A 5,937-nucleotide genomic window follows, 5' to 3' on the forward strand; every position below is an offset into this window, starting at 1 on the left:
TAGGTGTCCATGGAGGACAAAAGAGGGCATCAGATCCCAACAAGATGGAGTAAAAGATGGTTGTGAGTGCCCTGATGTAGGTGCTGGGAACTAACTCAAGTCCTCTGAAAGAGCAGCAAGCTCTCTTAAGCACTGAGCCATCATCTCCAGCCCTTGAATGCCCTGTTACCAGTTAATGTAATAGTCTGAATATAATCATTTTACTCCTAGTTATTCTTTGGAAAGACATTTCTGATAATTTCTCTGCCTATTTTCTTTATTCCAACTCCTAGTTCCAAAAATCCATTTAATATGTTGTCTTCAGATAGAGGACATATCAGATATTAAATTGATAAGAGCAGATACTACACTTGATCTTAGCCAAAAGGCCGAGAAGCGATAACCTCCTTCCTATTATTCTGCAGTGTTCACTCTTATTTTTTGTTTGCAGAAATTACCTGTTTAATATATTTCATTTTCTCAAGCTTGAAATGTATTAGATGGAAGTGGATGTCCGTGTTCTGCTTCTGGGCATATGCATTTTTGTTTGAAGATCTTCAATAGCAACTAAACATCTGTGTCACATGTTTTCGAAAGCATATGCTTCAAAGCAGGAGATATTTCCATATTCAAAATATAAATTAGATGGGGCTGACAAAATGGCTCAAGAGGTAAGTGTCTGCTGTCAAGCTTAATCTGATCCTGATCCCAGGACCCGCGTGGTAGAAGGAGAGAACTGATTCCCAAAAGTTGTCCTCTGATCTCCACATATGCACCATTGTTCACATGCACTCTCATACATGTACACAATTACACAAAATAAATATGTAAAAATGTAACGTATGTATAAGGTAGTCCTTAAACTATTTTGTTTTATGCAATATCGCCTGCTTTACAAAAATTGAAAGCATACAGAAATAATCAAGAATGCACTTATGACTTAAACACTGCCTTTGCATGTATTTGTTTCTGCCAGGAACCCAGAGATTGATTAGTATCATCATTTTACTGCCATTTGCCACCAAGGTTTTGCGTTTAATAGTTCAGATATGGAGTACATAATTTATCATGAGGAGTAACCAGCAAGGCAAGTATGTCTTCCAATGAACTCTTGAGAAGCCTTGCCTGGAACTCATTAACTTGTTTCCTTTCACCTTTTAGTACCTGTGTGTGGATTGATGAGTTTAGCTGTCCTTGTCCAAAAGTATTGAGATGGTACATGCACATTCAAAATTTTAATGTCCTCTACATGTCCCCCTTTCCAGACTTAGGCCCTCTCAAATCACGAGTGAAATTTAGTTGTCAGGAACTATCATACCCGGAGTTCTCGAATGTCTGAGCACGACATCGTACGTGGATAAATAATATCCCTAGGTAGTCTTCTTCCTCAGCTTCACTCTTACTTAGGGGCATTTACTTGTTCCTACCCGGAGCCAGCTAGTGCTGGGGAAAATCCCTTTAAATAGTATCATAAGCAGAATGAAGGAAACGAGAACCATGGAGAAATTAATTTTAAAGCCAGTGTAAGCTGGCTTGGTGAAGAGGGGTGAAGCGATGTAGTGCCCCCGGTCTGCGATGCCCACCGACCCCACTCAGGATCGTGAGGCTCCATCTGCATGCCCAAATATCGCTGCCTAACCATTTCCTCCTGAAACTTGCAATCTGTGATCTAAAGCAGACATTCTCTAGGCTTCGTCTTGGCACGCCCAGCGCTGAGTCGCAGTTGTCAGGGCAACAGCGTGTCTGGAGGGAGCATCAGCGCTCCAGGGTTTCCAAGGCAACCACTCCCAGCAGAGTGGAAGCAGGTGCATCGCTCTGGGAAGAGCCCTGGGGCGGAGCCAGCAGGGGTGAAGACCGTGGGGGACCACGGGGTGTAGCCACCAGGCGGTAGTGCGCTCACATAGGCCCTTTAAACATGTATTTGTTCTAAAATATCACTTTCGGTTGGAATAATTTGGCTTTGACCGTGCACTTTCAGAACAGAACCGCTATTTCCTTCCGGCTTGATCTATCCAATCTGTCTGGAGGAGCTGCCTGCGCTTTGGAAATGATCCGGGTGGATGCAGAATTGCCGCGGAGCGCCCACACACAGTAAGGTCCTGTTGGCCCGAGTCCTAGGAACAGACGCGGGAGTTGTGCGCTGCTAAAACGTGGGGACACAGTTACATGAGCTGGTTGCACATGGCGTGGTGCCCAGGACAATCCCCCAGTGCCCAGGAATCAAGTAGGAACGGGGCTGGAGGAGGCTGCGTAAACTCCTTTTCATTTGGGATGCAGGTTAGCCTACCTGGAAGTACACCGGGCCCTTGTTTTGTTCGCTGGTTTTATTTCCCCAAAGAAATGCTGTTGTTGGGAGAAGAATCAGGTGTATGTTCAGAGTGAGTGGGAAAGAAACGCGATTTCCGGAGACTCCCTAGGCCAAGGCTGGTGTTTGAACTTCGCGTGGTGGGTCCCTCTGCAGTCTTTCCAATCTGCGGCGTGGCCCGGGCGAGTCGGGGTGACTGCGGTGTGACTCGCAGACTCGGTCGCCGCCGGTCATCTGTGTCTCCTCGTGGGGGAGGGGTGGGCTGTCTGACACAGTTAATAAACTAGCAGCTGCACTGGCGGCACCGAGGAGCATTTTAAGAGAGCTCGCGGAAAATAAGGGGCTGTCAGCTGGCCAGCCGCTTGTCCCTCCTAGCTGCGGGAAAGGCGACTGACAGCTTTCTGGCGCTTCTGATTAGCGACCAGAGTTAGGCGCTTTGGCAAACAATTGGAAACGTGAGTATCCGCTGCTTGTAGACGGCCGGGCTCGGGAAGATTTCGGCTCCGCGGTGGGGAGGCCCAAGTGTCCTCACGCCGGTTCCCAGGAGGCAGCCGGCTGCAGGAGGGGCTTGAGCGCGGGGATGGTGGCACATCTCCCGGGGACCACTCCAACAAGAACCTTGGCCTAGGGAGAAGGCGCGCAGTCCTCTGCGGCCCACGCATCCCTACCGTTTGTTATTTGAGAAGGGAGAGAAGCCACGCTTTACGGTTGGCTCGAAGTAATAAGATAAAACTAGCGTGGTCCCGCCCATTGGGAACCTTTGTGCGCTGCGCAGTGATTGCAGGGTCAGCCCTGAAGTGACCAGGCTTGGCACCGCCCTCGCTGCCCCTGGGTCTGGGTCCCCCAGCGCAGCGCATCCGTGTTCCCGGTGGGATTTCAGCGCTCTGAGATTTAAAGCCCCTGACAGGCTTCAAAGTGGCCTCGTCCCTTCCGGTCTTTGCACGTGGTGTTTGTTCTAAAGGGCAGACATGGGGTGGGGGTAGGGAGATGGATTAGACACAAAACCCGAAGATTCCAGTGTGAGAGGGTGTGGTGGGTTTTGTTTAATGATACTATTGCTTCCTAGGGGAAACCTGAATGTTCAGCTTGGGGTTTTGTTTGTTTTTTTTAATTATTTATTTTTGTGTATGAATGAGCGTTTTGCAAGCATGTGTTAAACGTACCGGTGTTCTGCAATACTCGTAGAGGCCAGAAGAGGGCACTGGATTTCCTGGAACTGGAGTTAACACTTGTTAGCCACCATGTGGGTGCTGGAAACTGAACCCCTCTCCTCTGCAAGAGCAGCCAGTGTTCTTAACCACTGAGCCATCTCTCCAGTTCCTCAACTTGACTTTTATGTTTAATTTGAGGCAAGATTTCCAACTTGACAGAGCTGTCAACATGCAAGGTCTCTTAGTGGCTTATGTATTTCTTAAAGAACGTTGGCTTTTCTGAGGGGTTTGAAGTTATGGGTAACACAGTCCAGTGGCTCCAGAATGCCATGTTCAGTGACTGGGGTGCATTTTCATGTCTATCTGGCTGAGATCAGGCCTTTCTGTCTGACCCAGACTCCAGCAGTCTCAAAGTGAGGCTTCTTTTCCTGGTCTGTTCTTGTGTCTGGCTGGCATCAGGGGCTGTGGGCCACTGAACACACCACCTTTGGTGACAGATTCAACGCTAGTCCTGGTTGGAGATTGCCAGCCATGAGCTTGAAAAAAGTGCTAGAACTTTCCAGATCTATATTTCCTTGTATTTAGTAGTATGGGCATAGCAAAGTAATCTCCAGCTATCAACGTGGAATCTCACTCTCAGCCTAAGAGTCAGGTTAAGAGTTGATCTGGTCATTCAGTTCCATCCCTACTGAGCAATCCTTCTGTCGGCCTGGCCTTTATGGATTGGTTAAATGAGAGCAAACAGGAAAAGGGGCAAAGCAAATAAAATGGGGGAAAAATAGCTCTCAGAAAAGCAGCAAACAGCTTAGAAATTGCCTAAAAAGTGAATACTCAACTGATTATAAATTATTTATTCTATGGAGAGAGAACTAGAATTATTATGGGCATTTATATGGGCCTTTTAATTTTACATACTGGATTATGGTCCTGACCCTAAAGTGAAGCTTCATTTTTGGTGCTTGAATTTGCACTAAATCTTGATTTCCATCCCAGAGTATGGTTTCTTGGTTCCTTGTTAGTAAAAACCAGATTATGACTAAGTTAAAGTGTTATGAAAAGTGATTAATGTGGTTTGAGATATTAAGTATGATATAGAACCAGAAGTAAATGTTTCTGCTGCATTCTCTGGTATAATGACAGGGTGTTGCTCCTAGTGTTATTGCTTGAATTGTAAAGAGAATATGGAAAAATTAGCGGGATGTAGAATGGGGCAGCCAAAACAATGAAGCAGAGAGAGCCAAGAAAGCAAAGGAGAGTCTTAGTTACCACCAGGTGGGGGCAGTGTGGGGAGGAGGGACTGAGAAAAACAGATTTTGATTAGATTTTACAAAGACTTTCTAAAATGGTGGTATGTTCCTCTAAGCAACATCTAAAAGAAAATAACTTATTTGCCTTTCTTAATTCCTAACCCTAGAATCAGAAAGCATCATCCTTTAAAATTCTTCTGAAGCCCAGGTCCCACCCCAGGCTCAGAGTCTGATTCACCTAGCCTGAGCCCAGGGGTGAGCTGGATGTCAGAGCTCTCTAGGTGAGACACTAGGTAGAGAGACACCTTTCCCTGCCTCAGATGCCAAAGTCAGTTGCTGCAGGGACAGGCAGGGAGCATAAATGAAGAGAGGGACCAGGGTCTGGTAGGAAGGCTGACTGCACCCCACATTCAGGCCAGCCAGCTTTGCTGGAAAGAGCCAGGAGCTCCAGCTTTTGATTTATTAATATGAAATCTCTACATCTTTAAAGACTGGCAAGTAATTAAACTATTTAAAAGTGTACTGTGTTTGCCAAACAAAATGCCCCTGCTAAAGTTGGCCCACAGTTCAGATTGAGCAACCTCACCAGATCTTGGCTTCTCAGAAAAGGGCAGGATAGGCGCATGGAGGATGGAGGTGGGGGGGCTGGGCAACCTGCTATGTCAGAGTCTCTTCTAGCTTCAGTCTTCTAGCTTGTGCTTTCTTTTATTTAAACAATATTTTATTTTTTTAATTAAAAAAATTTTAATACCTACATGATTAGAAGCATTTCATTCCAGCTTTAACATACTCAGTAACACTACATCTCTTTCACAAGTAGCTGTAAATTTCTAGGTTCACAGTTGAATTAATATAGTTATACAATATTGAACTCAGTATAAGCCCTGTAAGACATAAAAATTGAATGAGTTTTTAACCTTTAAAAAAGATCTTCATTTCATTTTAGAATATATTGTTCCTTGCAGAAAGACGCTACTAACACATGTTTGCACATGTGTCTTTAATCTCTATGTATCTGATTATAACTAGTCACAGTCGATTATACTCGGCTACTTCGCTACTAATACTGAAATGTTAGTGCATGCATCTCTAATCTGTACGTATCTGATTATTACTAGTCAGAATTGGTTACACTAGGATCCTTGGCACCTGTGTATGTCTGTAAAGTCATGGGGTAGATTTCAATGGTAATGTTTATCACCTCTACTAATTAACATGACATAAATTTTAATCATTCCTCCTCAAATTTAACGCA

At 45.1% G+C, this 5,937-nt stretch overlaps 1 pseudogene; it reads right to left on the minus strand.

The window, feature by feature from the left end:
* Positions 1-234: 234 nt before the first annotated feature.
* On the minus strand, positions 235-380 carry LOC115067826 (annotated as a pseudogene).
* Positions 381-5,937: the final 5,557 nt, after the last annotated feature.

Source organism: Nannospalax galili, unplaced genomic scaffold (assembly GCF_000622305.1).
Source record: "Nannospalax galili isolate Female #2095 unplaced genomic scaffold, S.galili_v1.0 scaffold305, whole genome shotgun sequence".
Lineage (NCBI taxonomy): Eukaryota > Metazoa > Chordata > Mammalia > Rodentia > Spalacidae > Nannospalax > Nannospalax galili.